Raw genomic sequence first — 18846 nt, 5'->3', positions numbered from 1 at the left:
GGGTTGAGCTGCTGGTACACGAGGTATGGGCCTTCCCAGGCTGCCTGAAGCTTGTCCTGTGGTACGGGGACCAGTACCCACACCTTTTGACCCACTTGGTAGGTCCTCTCACAAGCGTTCTGGTCGTACCAACGCTTCTGATCGGCCTGGGCTTGAGCCATATTGTCGTGTACCAGTTGCATCAAGGCCTGCATTTTGTCCCGGAAGCGCATGTCATACTCGATAACCGACACTCCAGGGGTGGCCAAATCCCCTTCCCAAGCCTCTTTCACCAGAGCCAGGGGGCCCCGCACACGTCGCCCGTACAGGAGCTCAAATGGTGAGAATCCCGTTGAGGCCTGTGGAACCTCCCGGTAAGCAAATAACAGGTGTGGGAGATACCGCTCCCAGTCACGCCCGTGGGAGTAGACCAACATCTTAAGCATCTGCTTTAAGGTGCCATTGAACCGCTCGCACAGGCTGTTAGTCTGTGGATGGTATGGGCTGGCCACCAGATGTTGCACCTGGACTTGCTTACAGAGGGCCTCCATCAGCTGTGACATGAATTGGGTCCCCCGGTCAGTGAGCATTTCCTGGGGAAAACTCACTTGGGAGAAAATCTCCAGCAATCCGGTGGCCACCTTGTCAGCCCGAATGGACGACAAGGCCACTGCTTCAGGGTACCGGGTGGCATAGTCCACTACCGTCAGTATGAAGCGTTTCCCGGAGCTGCTGGGGATGGCCAGTGGGCCGACCAGATCCACAGGCACCCTCCTGAAAGGCTCATCGATGATGGGCAGAGATACCAGTGGGGCTTTGGGGTGTGGCCCCGCCTTCCCCACTCTCTGACAGGTTTCACACGAACGGCAGTAGGCAGCCACATCGGCCCCCATTTTTGGCCAGTAGAAATGCTGGTTTAACCTGGCCTTGGTCTTAGCGATCCCTAGGTGTCTGGCCATCGGAATCTCATGTGCGATCCGCAACAACTCCGTCCGGAACGGATAGGGTACCACCAACTGTCGGTCCCTGGGCCACGCCTCTGGTGAACCCTGCTGGACCGTGACCCGGTACAGCCGTCCTTGGTCCCAGATCACTCGCTCCTGGTCCGAGTCTGAGGGAGGCTGTGCCGCCTGCTCCTTAAGAGCTTTCAGGCTGTCGTCAGCTTCTAACGCTGCCTGAAATCCCTGACTAGATGTGGCCAGAATTGACGAGACTGTCACATCTTTGGTCAGTACCCCGGGACCTGTGTCCTGGCCTCCGCCTGACTCGGCTGCCACTTGGTCAGAAGGGGAAGAGCTATCGGACCTCCAGGAGGCCCCTTGGCTTCCAGCACTCCCACTGCGGGTGACAGCGGCCACAGCCGCTGCGACCGTGGGTCGTGCCTGCTCCTCCTCCGTTCCTGACCAAGTCGCCGGTTCAGGCAGACCTACCTGGCTTCGTGACACCTCGGTTGTGGGGGAACCCTGCACCGAGATCTTACCTGGGAGCACTTCCGCTCCTGGACCGGCCCCAATCTCACCTGCCTGTTCCCCCCCCTGCAGCAACAGAACCCCGCTGTGAAATCTCTGGGGACCCCACATTTGCTGCGGTAGCCCCCACCCCACACACTGGTTCTCCCCCTGCAGCACCCTGCTCTCTGCTTATCCCTGCAGAGGGCAACAGATCCCAGCTCACTGGCTGATCACTTGTAGAGGCATTGTCACACCTTTCCCTGACCCCCTCCCCTGTCACAGCTGCAGCTGTGTGTGTGTCTATGCAAGCAGAAAAATCAGAGTTCACTCCCTCCTCCCTTTCATCATTCATAGATAACACATTAACATTGTCAGGAGGCATTTCAGTACTGGCTGAAGGTTCAGCCCTTGGGGGGGCCCAAACTGGGAGGTTATCTGCCCCAAATCTGTCCAAAGTAACACTTTCGCGAGCATCCGATCAGTTACCCCCACCTCCCTCACCCCTCGTCCTGCGCCCCAGTCCAAATAAAGCTTGGCGACGGGCAGTGCTGGGTCAGTGCCTCCAATTCCAGAGACAGCGAGGGTTTTTCCGGGTACCAAGTCTTAGGGGGACACCATCTCAGGCCGCACCAGAGTCACCTCTGAGGCGCTGTCTCGCAGTCCTATGGTCGTAGACCGGCCGACGGTGACAGGTTGGAAGCTGTCCAGGGACCTACCACCACCCCCCTTTACACAGTGCACCGTGGGCGGTTTTGGGGACAGGGCAAGGGCCTTGGGGCGCTGAGGGCACATGGCCTTGAAGTGTCCGTGTTGGTTGCACTGGTGGCACCGTCTTGGTTCTGCTACGGGCCTGGAGAGGGGAGTTGAGGGGGACACCCCCTGCAGTCTAGGGGCAGTCGCAGAATTCATCTTACCCCCTCTCCAGGTGCTGCTGGTGGCCGCTCTCCTGACCTCAGGGGCCCGATTGTTGGTGTAGTCATCGGCCAGGGCAGCTGTAGCCGTGGACCCCTTTGGTCTGGTCTCGGATGAACTGGCGGAGATCCTCAGGGCAGTTCCACAAGAGTTGCTCCGTGATGAACAAGTCCAGGATCTCCGGTCCGGTGGAAAGTTGCAGGCCTTGGGTCCAGTGGTCGGCAGCTCGGGCAAGTGCCTGCCGGTGGTCAGCCCAGGAGTCCTTTTGTCCCTTCTGCAGGGTCCGGAACTTCTTGCGATAGGACTCCGGAGTGAGGTTGTACTGTTGGATCAGGGCCCGCTTGATGGTGTTGTAGCCCTGATCTGCCTCAGTAGGCAAGTCCCCAAGGATTTCCAGGGCCTTACCCCTTAAACGGGGGGTCAGGTATTTGGCCCACTGATCCTTGTCCAGATGGTGCTGCAGGCAAGTCCGTTCAAAAGCAGTCAGGAAAGAGTCCAAGTCTCCATCCTTCTCCAGCACTGTGAAGTCCTCAACACGGACCTTTAGAAGTTTGGTGTCTTGAAGGTCACGGGTGGCTGATGAGGGCCGGAGCTGAGCTAGCTGCAGCTGGTGGTCACGCTCTGCTTGGCGCTCTCGTTCTTCACACGCTGCCCTGCGCTCCGCAGCTTCACGTTCTGCCCTGCGCTCTCGCTCCGCAGCCTCACCCTCTGCCTTGCGCTCTGCCATGAGTTCCTTGTAGCCCTCCCGGTCTCCAGCCTGGAGTAGGGCCATAGCCATTTGAAGAAGAATATCCGAGCCTGCCAGGCTCGGTGGAATGGCACGTGTTGATCTGCGGCCCGCTGCAGAGCTAGGCGATTCACTGTCCCTTTCAGAGCGGAGGACTGGCATCTGGCTCGTTGAGGACCCTTGGGTGAGTTGCTCCTCATCTTGTCCATAATTGCCAGGTTGTGCGCTGTCCTCTGCAGAACGGTTCTCTGGTGTCGGGCTCCTGGAGGACTCGTGGTCAACCTCCTCATTGTTGTCCACAGCACCGTCCTCTACCTCCTCGCCTCTGGCCAGGGCATCAGCCATTTCTTTAGCTTTGCTCCTGGTGCCATCAGCCATTCTTGCAGACTTTGGTCACTGACACAGAACTGACACCTGATGCGCCCACACACCTACAGTATCTGCACTCTGACACTCTAGTGTTGAGCTAGTCTGAAGACCCCAGCAGCCACAGCTGCTGCAGGCCGTCTTTAGTGTCTGGGAGTATGGGTCTCACACTCACACACACTATTATCTCGATCCCACCGCTGCCACCAATATGTCACAAACCACCGGGGGGGTCACTAAGAAATTCCCCGTGCTGGCCACCAATGTCACGATCGGGGGGTAACCAGCAGGAGTCACCCCTCCTTTATACCTCCCGACCGACAGACAGAGCACGTGACGCGCTCTCTAGCACCCCTCTTATAGTCAGGCCAATTATGGAATTGCCTGAAAATAAGCAAGGAGGCCGCTATTCTCCTGTGCCGATGATTGAAGGGTTCCCGGTGAGAGCAGGGTATATATTCCTCCGACCTCCGCGGACGGAATATATAAGAACCTCCTCGCCTCTCACTCGCCGCCCCACAATGATCCTTGGCACACATTCGCAGCCACCAACCGACTTACGGTAACTATTAGCCGAACACACAGGCGTGGGATTCAAGATCGAGATAACAGAACAGCCCAAGATTAATTATATAATTTAATCGGCCTAAGCCACACTAGAAACTACAATATATACAATAGGGGATCTACAGAAAATACATAGGTCAGAGTACAGTTACAAGCAACATATGGATTACAAACAGGTATACAATTCAATCAGTTACCTTGTGCGTCTGGCCACAGGGGGGCGCTGTAGACCAGGTTTCTAGGATCTTTCCCACAGATGTTTTCTACACGTGACCCCCGGCGAAAGAACCCTGGGAAATGGCCGAATTGGGGTTATCAACCTGGTCAGATCCCTGTCCCCTCCTACCTTCGTGACCTCACAGGGAAGCACTGCCACTCCCCCGGCCTTGAGTTAGAATAATATTTCCAGGGGAATATTAATCATAACTTTGCCTGGGAATGTCGTAGGTGGACGCCAATGCTCTCATTGTGACCGGTATGAATTTAGCTGCAAAACGAGAGGACTCATGGATTGTCTGCCAGTTCCCAACCGGCCGATATCACGTTTGGGTATTTCCCAAGGTCCTACTCCCATATAAAATATGGGCCAGCACCGTCCGCAGGCGGGGACGTCGTTTTTATGCTTGCCATATTTATGGGAAATATGGTTCACGAGATATTAACCATATTTTACTGGAGTCGTTCTGTCTGGGTACTTCCAAGCTTGCTAAGTAGATAGCAGCCCCTGCTACAGAGTCACGTCAGGGAGTCATCCTGTGTCCACTGTTCCCAGATCATCTAATCTCCATATCACAGGAGATGGCCATTGGATGTGTTGCTAGGATGTGACACCTTCCCAGATGTTGGACATCTGAGAACAAGAAGGGAGGGGCGCTACCATGGAGTGATGAGAGCGATTATGACTGGAAATCATAATTCCTCTTCATATCCCAGGATTTTCCTCACAGCGGGTTATTGGGATCCGGGACATTGGGACTGGACTGTCGCAGGAAGGGGCTGCAACGGAGCAGGTTGAGTCCCCGCTACTACTGAAACCAGTAGCGTTCCACCATTGGGAGATGAACTCTTAATAAAGTTTAGTAACGTTTAAGTACCCAGCCTCCTTAATGTGGGATGTATTTGTAAGTAAATGTTTTACCCTCTTTTCTTCCAATTGAAAAAAAAAATAAACCTCTGATGTCCTGTAGCTCTGGGACGAGCTACGCTTAACCAAGGGGGAATGTGACGCCCTGGCCTATCAGGACATCAGTGGGTACTGTGCAATCTGCCCTTCTGTGCAGTATCCACCTCCTTGGTTACCGATCCCTAACCTTTGGTGTTGCCAAGAACAAGCTAATCAAATCCTAGGAACACTCTGCACCACACCCACCAGTGGACAGCCTGAGTGGAATAGGGTCGCCCACTTGGGGGGTTGGTTAAGGGGGGGGTCAGCAGTGTCAGGAGCAGTTCAGTTGTGGAGTGACTCTCAAGAGGAGAGGTTAGGAGCAGGGCTCCTTGAGACTACTATGTGGCAGACGTTGGTCTGGGCCTGGTAGGAGCTGGAACCCCGGTCGCAGGGGATCGTGACAAGAGCAATGGACTGTCGAGGAGGACAGCCGGCGGCCTTGTGCCATCTCCGGGCAGGGGTCAGGGCACGGTGGGGTACGTGGACCCTAGGTCAGGGAGTAGCTTCAGGCGTCCTGACAATTTACCCGATGAGGACGGAGCCTTCACGATCCGTTCTCCACTCGCTCTAAAATTGGGGTACTAGCACAACGAGGGGGATAGGACTTTCCACTACACGGTCAAGAAAATCCCAAGCGTGAACCTTGAGAGCAAGCTCACCCAGTTACCCATACTGGTGAGCGGGACCCGATTAGTTCTACACTAAAGGGACCAACTAGAAGAAAAAGGTGCCAAGGCAAAGGTCACAGACTAACAGGCAACACCAACAAGCAAGGGATCCAGGCGTGCTCCCTCCCAGCGGCAGCGGTGTCCAGAACTTTGGTTTACTACAGTTGTTGGTGTCAGCGTTATTACACTGAGTGAGTACGCAAGTGACCCTTATCCCCCAACGGCACCCTCCTGTCGCCTTCACCGAGTCCCGGGGCATTCCCCCCTACCCACGGAGGGGTTAGACACCTGGCTGCCCACTCCATCGCCACTGGGTACTCCCATCAGTAGTGCGTGGTATTCCCTCTTACCACACACCGTGGGTGGCATCACGAACTTTCCACATCATCCCCTGTAAATACACCCCCTTTTACTTGAGTGGCCGCACAACACCCGGGTCCGGAGAACCCTCGAGCCACCGCAGATCTGGATCCGAGCAGCCCAGCTGCTGACACAGGGGCGGTACATATTTAAATATATATTCTTCATGCCTGTCTTTCACTGTTGTTTAGATGTGATGATTTTGCCTTAGAACCTCTGGAGTTGAGGCAGAGCTGTAGGCATTGCGCACAAAAATAGTAAGGGGATGTCACAGAGGTGTCACAGCCGGTGGACAATCCAGTGGCAGAAGTGTTGGAAAATCCCAGAGATTTGCAGAAAGTGTTGTTAACTGACAGTTCTCTGTTAATGTAGCAGCGGACTCTATGACTCTGGGAAACTGTCAGTGTGCACACTATGAGAACTTAGAAGGCTGCAGTCACAGAGTAACACATGGAGTGACTGCAGACTCATTACAAACTTGGACAACCCCTTTAATGCTCCTAACAACATAAATAAAACATAGTAACCTTTAACTTGTCACATGGCACAAGACTTTATTAAAGAGATTGTCCACTACTTTAACATTGAAGGCCTTTCCTTAGGATATGTCACCAATGACTGATTGGTCGGGGTCTGGCACCTGGCTCCCCAGCCATTTGCCTGTTCTAAGTGCCGTGTCCGTGGGGGCAGATGGCCGGAAGTACTCAGTTCTGGATCTGCTCCGTCTTCTGATAGTGGCAGCAGTCTACTATTAAAATCAATGAGGCGGATGTGCAGTACCCGGCCGCGGACACTATCAGAGGACGGAGCAGATTCAGAAATAAGCATTTCCGGCCACCTGCACCAAGAACATCTGATTAGTGAGGGTCCCATTTCGCTCACATAAGAAGCAACGCGCAAGTGGGACCAAGGCCTAATGATGAGACATAGTCAGTATCACAAATAAACATTTACATTCAGGTACCTTATAGATGATTGTCTCTGAGTTGTTTCTTTCTATTCTTTATCTTATTCTGACGCCATGATTACTTTTCACATTCACATCTCGTCTCTGCAGATTTCCATCTTCTCCAGCCTTCTGCAGCACATCCCGACACGATGCCCCTAAATATAGAATGATTATAATACTTTTACTTAAAAATATCTGCCCTATGCTGTGCCCCAGAATAAATAATGGCCCCTCACTGTGTTTTCTGCACGAAAAATGACCCTCACACTCTCCCTCTTATGGTACATGCCCTCCACAACTGCCCTCTCCTTTCCATACTGAGCCCACTCTTCACACTGTCCTTTACACTGTGTCCCCTTATACTGCCCAGTCTTTATACTGTGCCTTCATCAAACTCCCACTCCTTGCTATGGCCTCACACTGTCCTCCCATTCTGCCCCTTCTCCATACCACCCCCCTCCAATACACAGTCTCTATTCTGTGTCCCCTCACATTCTTCTCATTTCTTACTGACTCCTCACTACCTCCAGTGTGTCCAAATACTTTTCCCCCTCACTCCCCAACTTGCCCACTTGCTCCTAATACCATGTCACTCTTTATTCTGTGTCCTCCAAACTTCTTTCCAGTGTGCTCCACATCCTCTCTCTCCCCATACATCACCCCTCATTCTCTCTCTCCCCATACATCACCCCTCACCCTCTCTCTCCCCCCATACATCACCCCTCACCCTCTCTCTCCCCATATATCACCCCTCATCCTCTCTCCCCATGCATCACCCCTCGTCCTCTTTCTCTCCATGCATCACCCCTCATCCTCTCTCTCCCCATGCATCACCCCTCGTCCTCTTTCTTTCCATGCATCACCTCTCATCCTCTCTCTCCCCTTGCATCACCCCTCATCTTCTTTCTCCCCATGCATCACCCCTCATCTTCTTTCTCCCCATGCATCACCCCTCATCCTCTCTCTCCCCATGCATCATCCCTCATTCTCACTCCATGCATCACCCATCATCCTCTATCACCCCATGAATCACCCCTCATCCTCTTCCCCCATGCATCACCCCTCATCATCTCTCCCTATGCATCACCTCTCATCTTCTCTCTCCCATGCATCAAACATCATCCTCCCTCTCCCCACGCATCACCCCTCATACTCTCTGTCCTTATACTGTGTCCAAAGATTCTTCCCCCTCCCCATCCTCTCTTCCCACCATACTCGGTCCACAGTTCCCTCCCCCACCCTCTCTCTTGTCTTCACAGCCCCACTGGAACACTTATCAGCGTTCTCTGCCACCTCCACGCTGCTGCCCTGACTTCCGGGTCAGCAAAGTGATCAGCTGACCTGATCACATAACAGCCGTCGCTCTGACCCGGAAGTCAGCACCAGCGATCACCGGTTCAATTGTCCTCGCATCTGACAGATACAAGGACAATTGAGTACTGGGAGCTGCGGGCTGCACTTTCTATGAGTGTGATTGTCAGTGTGACAGCTGCGCTCAGAGAATGGATGGCTCCCACTACGGGGCCGCAAACGCAGCCCCAACGGGCAGACTTTCACACAGCCGCATCAGGCAGCCCGACAGCGCCCCACTGACAGTTGCGCCGCCGGGGCAGATGCCCCGCCAGCCCTGCCCCCTAGATACGCCTCTGCTTATGTTCAGTCCTAGTCATTTCTTGGACTACTTCATACCACATTATGGCCTGGTTAAGCTTATTATGGTCCTCTAGCCATTTCTTACAGTTAGTCAGGAAATCCTGCCATATTTGTGTGATGCCCCAGGAGCGCTGATCCTGTTCGGGGACGCCACAGTGCTGGATAACAGGTAGGTTAACTTCAATGGGGAATTTGTGACGCTACTCTCGGTATTGCGGTCAGGATGACCGCCACTGCAGTTTAACCTCTTCAGCCCCCGGGCACTTTCCGTTTTTGCGTTTTTGTTTTTTGCTGCCCTTCTTCCGAGAGCCATAACTTTTTTATTTTTTCGTCAATCTTGCCATATGAGGGCTTGTTTTTTGCGGGACGAGTTGTACTTTTAAATAAAACCATAAGTTTTACCATATAGTGTACTGGAAAACAGCAAAAAAATTCCAAGTGTGAAAAAACGGCAAAAAAGTGTGATCGCACAATAGTTTTTGTTTTTTGCTCTCCTTCTTCCGAGAGCCATAACTTTTTTATTTTTTCGTCAAACTTGCCATATGAGGGCTTGTTTTTTGCAGGACGAGTTGTACTTTTAAATAAAACCATAAGTTTTACCATATAGTGTACTGGAAAACAGCAAAAAAATTCCAAGTGTGAAAAAACTGCAAAAAAAGTGTGATCGCACAATAGTTTTTGGGATATTTTATTCACCGTATTCACTATATGGTAAAACCGATGTGTCATTGTGATGCCTGAGGTCGGTGCGAGTTTGTAGACACCAAACATGTATATATTTACTTGTATCTAAGGGGTTAAAAAAATCACAAGTTTGTCCAATAAAAGTGGCGCACGTTTTACGCCATTTTCTGAAACCCGTAGCATTCTCATTTTTTGGGATCTATGGCTCAGTGACGGCTTATTTTGTGCGTCTCGAGCTGACGTTTCTAATGGTACCATTTTTGCGCAGATGCTACGTTTTGATCGCCTGTTACTGAATTTTGCACAAAACTTGCGACGACCAAAAAACGTAATTTTGGCATTTGGAATTTTTTTGCCACTACGTCATTTACTGATCAGATTAATTGATTTTATATTTTGATAGATCGGGCATTTCTGAACGCGGCGATACCAAATATGTGTATATTTTTTATTTTTTTAACCCTTTAATTTTCAATGGGGCGAAAGGGGGGTGATTTGAACTTTTAGGTTTTTTTTATTTTTTTAAACTTTTTTTTAAACTTTTTTTTCTATTTTACTAGTCCCCCTAGGGGGCTATAGCGATCAGCAATCCGATCGCTCTGCACTATCTGCAGATCTCAGCTACAGAGCTGAGAACTGCAGATACGGTGCTTTACTTTCAATGTCGGCTGTATTCCGGCATTGAGAAGAAGTGAGTCATGATAGCTACAGGCGTCATCACATGACCCTGTGCTATCATGGCAACCACCGAAAGTCACATGATCGCGCACATGACTTCCAGTGGGGGCGGCGGTAAGTAAAAATCATGGCCGCGCGCATATACATCTCACTGCCAGACTTTGGTTAAATGTTCCGGGTGGAATGCGATTCCACTCAGAACATGCAGGCACACATGTTAGCTGTTAAAAACAGCTGATATGTGCGCCGATCGCCGCAACCTGCCGGCGGCAGGGGGCGGGGCTTAACCTCACACGCTCCATGACGGATAGATCCGTCAAAGGTCGTGAAGGGGTTAAGGGACACCTGGGGCTGATGGTAGGTGCAGTCAGATGTGGTGGCCTCCCGAGAGTGAGGCTGGCCCCAGGGCCCGGTGTAGGTGTATAGTGCAGCAAGTTGCAGAGTAATACACACACACAGCAGGAATGTCTTTCAGGGTTTTACTCACTGTTTGTTGTTAGAAGAGTGAGGTACCCGGGGCGATGCTGTGATGAACCAGGAGGGGAACCGGGTATCCCTTTGGCTGACGTCGGGGTGGCTGTTAGCTCGCCTTCCTAGCCCTCTTTGCTTGAGGTGGCCTCGACTTGAAGTCATGTCGGGCTCACCCAGGGAAGCTGCTTCTGCCAGTTCTCCCATTTTTGTCCCGTCGTCTGTAGCCTGGACCAAGTATTTCTGGCTGCTGCCTTCTTCCACTTATGGGCCCTCTCGTTGCTACGTGACTCCGGACTCTGTGTTGGTTTGGTGAAGGGCATGGAGTGCCCCCCACCTGCAGGTTTAGCAGGCCAACTGAATGGGCCCCTGCTCTGGGGACCTGTAACCCCGTGCGGGTAGGGTCTACTGGCAGTCCCCGTACTCGGCCACCTCTCTGCACTCCGGGCTCAGGTGGTTTTCGGGCGGCACTACCAGGTAGCCCTTTCTCCCCCGCTAGCAGCCACGAACGGTGCAGTGTCTGGAAGGGCCCTGATACCTGTTCTGCCCTCCAGACGCGACTCCTCCACTTCCTTCTTCATTGGCTGACTCTGCACAACTCCCTTGTTCCCAGTGACACCACCCACCACTAGCTGGGAGGCGAGGACCCCGCCCCCTCCCTGAGTCTACTCAGGGCTCCCCTCTAGCTGTGTGTGTGTTCCTAGTTACTAGTGTTCCGTGTGTCCACACCCTAATCAGCCATCAGGATTACCTGTATTGTACTGACCCGCCTTGGGTGCAGTACTCAGTGGTGCCTGACCAGGTCAGGGCGCCACATTTGTTCATCCAGTGTTCCATTCATACCTGCATTCACCTTTTCCCAACATTGGTCTACAGCCTTTGATAGCTTCTACGCCTTTTATGTGTTGTACAACATCAATTGCAGGAGTCCATATCTCCACATCCTCATCCTTACTGGATGAGGATCTACTCTGTGTAGTTCTTATCCTTGCAACAACTCGGAATGACAACAACCACACCACAATTATAACAAGTACAGAGAACTATGTCTCTTCATCCATGTTGCTTCCAAGGGTAGGACCTTACCATGCACCATACCACTCGACACTGCGCAAGGTAAATAGTGGCTACTACGTGATACCCCACGTCTGGGGCCCACGAGTTGCCACTTGAATGACTGCACTGCCGGTACCACGCTTTTGTGGCACACCAGCAGCAACTCAAGAGTGACTGCACTGCCGATACCTCACGTCTGTGGCACACCAGCTGCCAATCAAGAGTGACTACACTGCCGGTACCTCACGTCTGTGGCACACCAGCAGCCACTCTACTTTACTGCAGTAACTTAATATCTAGAATTGGGATCCCAGTATCACAGAGTAGGTAATATAATAATATGGGGCCCTTCTCCCCCCTTTGTTTTCCACATGAGCGGCTGTACAGCACACTACACTGGAAAACACTTAAATCACTCAATGTTTTTTTCTATGGCACAGAAAGCAGGTAAATATTGTAAGACAGATAATGACTATAACCAATGCCCAATCAGGAGGGATGTTAGGTAGTGAAAACATCAAAGACGGCAGCAAAAGGGAGCTAAAGAGAGGACCAGAACAACCAAAACCCTATGAACTGCTAATCATACCCTGGGAATGTTATCAGGGTGTCACCACAATTTTTAGCCCATAAATTCAAAGTTCAATGTCTTAAAGGGACAGTACACTTTTTGCAAAAATGGCAAAAAAAAGGACTCGCACTTACAGCAGAGTAAAGATAGTGATTATAAACAGCGCTCACACAAGAAGTATGTAAGATATTGCATGCGTAACACCAAAAGAGCAGCAAAAAGAACTGAAGAGAACACTATAACAAGCAGCGTATTATCAGGATGCGTGATATAGTTTCTGCGGATTAATTGCTGTGTTAGTGAGAGGCTGATCAGGGTTGTGTAGTACAGGCACAATGAAGTCCACGCAATGCGCTATGTATGGATAAGATGCCAGTTTCTCTGAGAATGTGAGCAAGAGCAGGACATTGCAAGATAAGAAAGGTTAGTTGGAGGACGTCCAGCGTCTGCTTGCACGGAGATGAGACAGTGTCTTGCTGTAAAAGTCGGCAGTGTTCAGTGCTTTCAAAGTCACAAATTTGGCCACTATCAGACATGAGGCTGGGACTGTCAGTGTCAGTAGCCAGGATGTGAGAGCGGTCTTTACAAAGCCACACAACATACCGGTGTTCTCACCAAACAGACAGTGCTCATCAGAAATGGAAGGTCATCCACATACACACATACAAGGAATCACAACCTGTCAGCAAAACTGTCAGTCAAAGACTCAGTTACAGACATTGCAATCAGTCTTCAAGTACACTTGTTGCAATGTTTTTACAATCACACAAAGTTATAATGTGACGCCCTGGGCAAGCCAGGGGTCACAGGTCACAACACCACCACACCCCACACCCCAGGTAGGCACATCACAGCTAAACTACAAATCCTTGTTGCCTTCCTCCAGAGGCTGATGATTCACACCAGGGGGTGGGCCAGGCGGTTGGCTCCGCCCACCGAGGAGGACACAGCTCTGGAGGCGGGAAGAACCAGGCAGTCTAGTCAGGGAGGAGTAGGAGTGAGGAGCTAAGTGGAGGAGTAAACAAGAAGTGAAAGTAGAAAAGTGGTAAAGGAGGAAAGCAAGTGAGGTGACAAGAAGGAAGGAAAGCCTGAAGGGTCCAGCTTTGTGTAGGGCCAGATCAGCAAGGTCAGCGACGGCGGTGACTGTCTGGAGGGGGACCGTTTGGAAGTTCCTGGAAGGACCCCGTTGGCTGTGTGCCCGGTGGTCTGGAGCAGTGTTCCGAAGGACAGTCAGCACCAGGGCAGGGGCCTCTCGGACCCCGGCAAGGCTAGGAGTCGCCAAATTTGCCAAATCCGTCAGTGAAGGGGACGAAGATCCCCCAACAACCAAGTCCCGATTGAAGGCAACAGCCCAACCAGAATAGGAGAGACACCGCCACCGCCACGGCACCAGTTTCTCAGGGCCAGCGACTGCGGGCAAACTGTAGGGCTCCTCCGGCCCAGATTGAAGCCGGGGAGCGGGTAACCGGAGGGAATCCACCGCTACCACAAGTCAACCAAAGGTGCAAGGAAGAGGGACATCACCGTCACCTACCGGGAGTGCAGGTGCAGCCGTCCGTGGGACCGTCCTACCAGCCGTTTGGTTTACCGTAAAACTGTGTCCACGTCTCAGGCTGAGTGAGTACCACAGCGCCGCAAGGCACAGCGCTGCCCCCGCGCCCCTGCGCCCACCAGGCCCTGCACCTCCCAAACCATCACCGGGCCCCGGGATCACCAACCCCTGCCCACGGAGGGGCAACACAACACCTGGCTGCTCCGCATCACCATCCCCGGGATCCCCGTATTGAGCAGCGGTGGTGAAATCACCACAACCGTGGGTGGCGTCACGGACTATAAACAGTCCCCACACCCAACAACCCCCTTTCACTCATGGGCGAGGAGTGCCGCTCGAGAAACCCCCGGGATCCGGCCCACCGCTCGAGCCACCACTGAGCAGCAGCCGCCGGACCCGAGCAGAAGGGGTGAGCACAGTGTGCTGACACCCTCCTCCCCGCCCGCGACAATAAGGTTACCACACACAGAAACCACAAAGTCCCTGGCTCGTACCCAGCAGCTCCATCCCTTCTGAACGTAAGCCTCAAATGGTGTACGACCGTTCCCTGCCTATAGTGATGCGTATCTAGATCTTATACTCACCTCAGTCTCATCCGAATATGTCTATCAAGCTCAAAGAGCGACAGACCTGGTCTATCAAATCCTTCAAACATGTGCCAGGGTCCGGGTAGGTCTTTACACATGAATGTTAGAGTTTCAGACCCTCAGTTTCAACTGCTATACACATCAATCTCAGCGGGTGTCCCTAGGTATAGAAAAAAACAAACAGGTAACAGTCCCTGGCCGGAGGCGCCTCACATGGGTAAGCTTGCAGAATCACAGGGGCCCTAACTTTCTTACGGTTGGACCCCTCTATACTGGGCCACTACTCTCAGCCTTCCTGCTGATAAGCACACATCGCTGTGTGTGACAGCGAGAGAGCAACAATCCTGAATGTGCAGGGAGCAGGAGCCGGCTTCTGGCAGCCTGCGGTAAGCTGTAACCAAGGTAAATATCGGGTAACCAAGGTGGTTACCCGATATTTACTTTCGTTACCAGCCTCCGCCGCTCTCACGCTGCCAGCGCTGGCTCCTGCTCTCTGCACATGTGGCTGCAGCACACATCGGGTAATTAACCCGATGTGTACTGTAGATAGGAGAACAGGGAGCCAGCGCTAAGCAGTGTGCGCGGCTCCCTGCTCTCTGCACATGTAGCTGCAGGACACATCGGGTAATTAACCCGATGTGTACTGTAGCTAGGAGAGCAGGCAGCCAGCGCTCAGTGTGCGCGGCTCCCTGCTCATGTTGCAGCACAGCGACGCACGTGGTTATGATCGCTGCTTCGGCTGCTGTGTTTGACAGCTAAGCAACGATCATAACAGCGACTTACAAGGTCGCTGTTACGTCACAGAAAATGGTGACGTAACAGCGACCTCGTTGTCGCTGTCGCTTAGTGTGAACCAGCCCTTACTTCCTAGCAGCGAAAATAAATTGATGGCGAAGTGGCAGGGTCCCTATAAGGTTGTTAGACAAACTGGACCTGTAGACTTTGAAATTGAAACGCCAGATAAAAAAACAAGTAGTAAGGTCTATCATGTTAATTTATTGAAATGATGGCTTGAACCAGAACCAAAGGGCAGTGCAGAACGTAACATTGCTTGTACTGTTCTTCCAGAGTCTTCACAAGATATGTCTGAGGACATGTATCCTTTCCTAAATAATTCTGCAAAGTGGTCAGATGTAATCTTTAATCCAAAGTTATCCGAGGAGCAACATTTCGACTTGAGAAACCTTATTAGATCAAGTTCACATGTTTTCGGTAGTCAGCCAGGGCGTGTATCTGTCATTTGTCATGAAATAAATACAGGGAATCATGCTCCAGTTAGACAGAAACCTTATTGAATACCAGAAAAACTAAAAAGCATAGCAGAAAATGAAGTCAAGGAAATGCTGAGACTAGGTGTCATTGAACCGTAAAAAAGCCTTGGTCTTCACCTGTAGTGATGGTTGGGAAAAAAGATGGGACAGTAAGATTTTGTATAGATTTTCATAAAATTAATGCTATATCCCAGTTTGACAGCTACCCTATGCCTTGCATTGACGATCTAATTGATAGATTGGGAGGAGCTGTTTATATTTCTACCCTAGATTTATGTAAGGGTTATTGGCAAATTCCCCTTGAAGAAAAGTCAAAAGAAAAAACTGCTTTTGCGATGCCTAGTGGTTTGTATCAGTTTAAGACTATGCCATTTGGTCTTCATGGTGCTCCAGCTACTTTTCAGAGAGCCATGGACCTACTGTTAAAAGATCAGAAATTCCAAATAATTCAAATGACCCAAATTCTCATGAAACATTAAATTCTTTATTATTTTATTAGACAAACACACAAGAAAAATATTAAAAAGATGGATAATGATATAAAAATATCCTGGGTTCAACAAGTGTTAATTTTTCTTTTTTTTAAATATTGTACATGATAAATTCATACAGGTTCATCACACAAAATTTTTTGAACAAATTTTTGTACATATGTTTTTGTGAGGTTGGTCTCCTGTAAAAGTATTCAACCCCTAATCCGCCCGCATCGAGGTCAATTATAATATATAATTTGTGATCTATAGGAAAGTGCTAGTGCATTAGTATACAGCTAAAAATAAATAAACAATTTGAGAGACCAAAGATACATGAGATGAATGAGGGGTTGAATAGTTTTGTTTAGGGGTAGAAATTATCTGCTTATTCCAATGAATCTATGCAGAGTTATTATCTCTAAGGCAAGCCATAAAAAACTGCATCAGAAAAAATTCTCTATAAACACTCACGTTGTCACATGAATTGCTAAAAACAAATGCCCAATATACCTATGTATCTACTATATATTAAGAGTTAACAGAGCAAAGTGCAATCTGCCATATGATTAACAGGAATAGTATCACATCAGCATATTACCAGGCAGGCCACATAACATCATAAACACTGATGTGTTTAGAGCAATACTTCTCAAGCAGGTATATTAAGGGTTAACAGAGCAAGATTCAATCTTGTTGCAGGAGTTAGATTACATCAGCGTGTTACTAGACAAGCCGCATCCATTAAGCCATAGACACTGGTGTAATTAGAGCAATACTTATCAAGCAGGTACAAGGATTAAATCAACATTTTGTCAAACAGATCATACAGAGCAGTGATGAACCAAAGCATAAATATAGATCTTACATAGGAGCCCCAGGATCCCCCTTAACGCTCGTTTCGTCTCTTCCTCAGAAGGGGTGAAGTCTGGAAAGGCACCCAGTTTATTGAAGTAACAGCTGTCCAATGACACACTGATTACTGATAGCATGGAAAGCAGGAGAGTTCAAAGCACCTGGGTCAGCGTCCTGCAGCCATGGAAACACCCTCTGGTAAGCCAGGGAGCGCGTTCATGAACCACGTAAGGACACCTCACCATGGAAACCAGACAGCACTGCTGTCCAGGGAGGCGCAGGCGCTCTGAGGATTTTTTTATACTTAGAAGTTAACCATAGGAATACCAGTTATATCAGTGAATCTGAATAGATCCATGGTATGAAGTAAATTTATATGGATTAATGCAATGCAGCCCACATGAAACGGACTCTATTCATATTGTGAGACTCATGTGGGATTAGTGGATGAGGGCAGGTATATCTCACCCCGGTATCGGTCCTATGTGACTTAGCCTGGCCAGGATCACCTGGCTACTAATGGATTAATGGGAGGTGAAGGACGGAGGTAAAAGGAATCTGGGAAGTTGGGGGAGGGTCTCCATCTGGGAACACAGTAAGCCTGTCTGTGTAGGAGACACTTGTGAGGAGCAGTGCCTGATGTTTGTATGGTTTAGCTGGAAGGGAGAAGCCCTCCAGTTGGTAGTTAGGATAACACCGTGTATAGTTAGTGCCGGACAGGCAAGGATTTATTTTGTTGGTGTTTTTTTTCTTTTTGTTTATGCTTCACTGCAATAAACCTGACCAAGCGTCAGTTACACCTTGAATTCGGCTGTCTGCCTGAGGTGAATACGTGCCCTTTGAACCCAGCAAAGGCGATCCCGGAGCGTGTTATCACATTGTGGTGGAGAATGCGGGCACCACGTTACAGCGCATCATAATGGATGACGTGGTGAAAGCGCTGGTACAATCCGCAGCTGTGCAGCAGGAGGCTAATCGCTTGATGTCGGCACAGTTGAAGGAACTGGTGGAATCGACGGTTAAAGACCGCCAACTTTTGCAGCAGGTGGCGCAGCGTCTGGCGACCGTACCGGAGAGTAATGCGGAGGCTGACCAGAGGGTGATTCATGTGAGTCGGTGCTGGCAGAAATTAACCACAGAGGACGATGTGGAAGCTTACCTGACCACGTTTGAACGGACGGCGGAGCGGGAAAAGTGGCCAAAGGAGCGATGGGCCGACTTGCTTGCACCGTTTCTGGCAGGTGAGGCCCAAAAAGCCTACTTTGATCTTGAGCCTGAAGCAGCGCATGACTTTGATAAACTAAAAGCCGAGATCCTTGCCCGGCTGGGAGTGACGACGGCCGTGCGAGCACAGAGAGTTCATCAATGGACTTATCAGCCCGATAAACCACCGCGGTCACAGATGTTTGACCTCATTCACTTGACCAAGAAATGGCTACAGCCCGAGGTTTTGACGGCGCCAGAGATGGTACAAAGAATTGTTCTTGATAAATACCTAAGAGCTCTACCGCCATCTCTGAAGAGGTGGGTAAGCCATGGAAACCCCACGACAGCGGATCAGCTAGTGGATCTAGTGGAGCGTTATTCCTTGGCAGAAGGACTTATGGACGATGCTACACATCCTCGCTCTTCCCCTTCTCGACGAGGATCTGGTAAGACTGTTCCAGGGTCATGGGGAGGAGGAAAATATCCTAAGGCAGTGGAGGAGGAAAACAGGACTGCTGGCCCTGTGAGGGCTAAGGTGCCAAACTATGGTCTTAGCAAGGGGCCCGTGAGGTGTTTCCGCTGCCAGGAGGTGGGCCACATTGCTGCAAACTGTCCAGTAACTGCAGAACCGATGCAGTGTGATGTCACGGA

The sequence above is a fragment of the Anomaloglossus baeobatrachus genome, chromosome 5 (assembly GCF_048569485.1).
Source record: "Anomaloglossus baeobatrachus isolate aAnoBae1 chromosome 5, aAnoBae1.hap1, whole genome shotgun sequence".
NCBI lineage: Eukaryota > Metazoa > Chordata > Amphibia > Anura > Aromobatidae > Anomaloglossus > Anomaloglossus baeobatrachus.
This window is presented reverse-complemented; position numbering follows the sequence as displayed.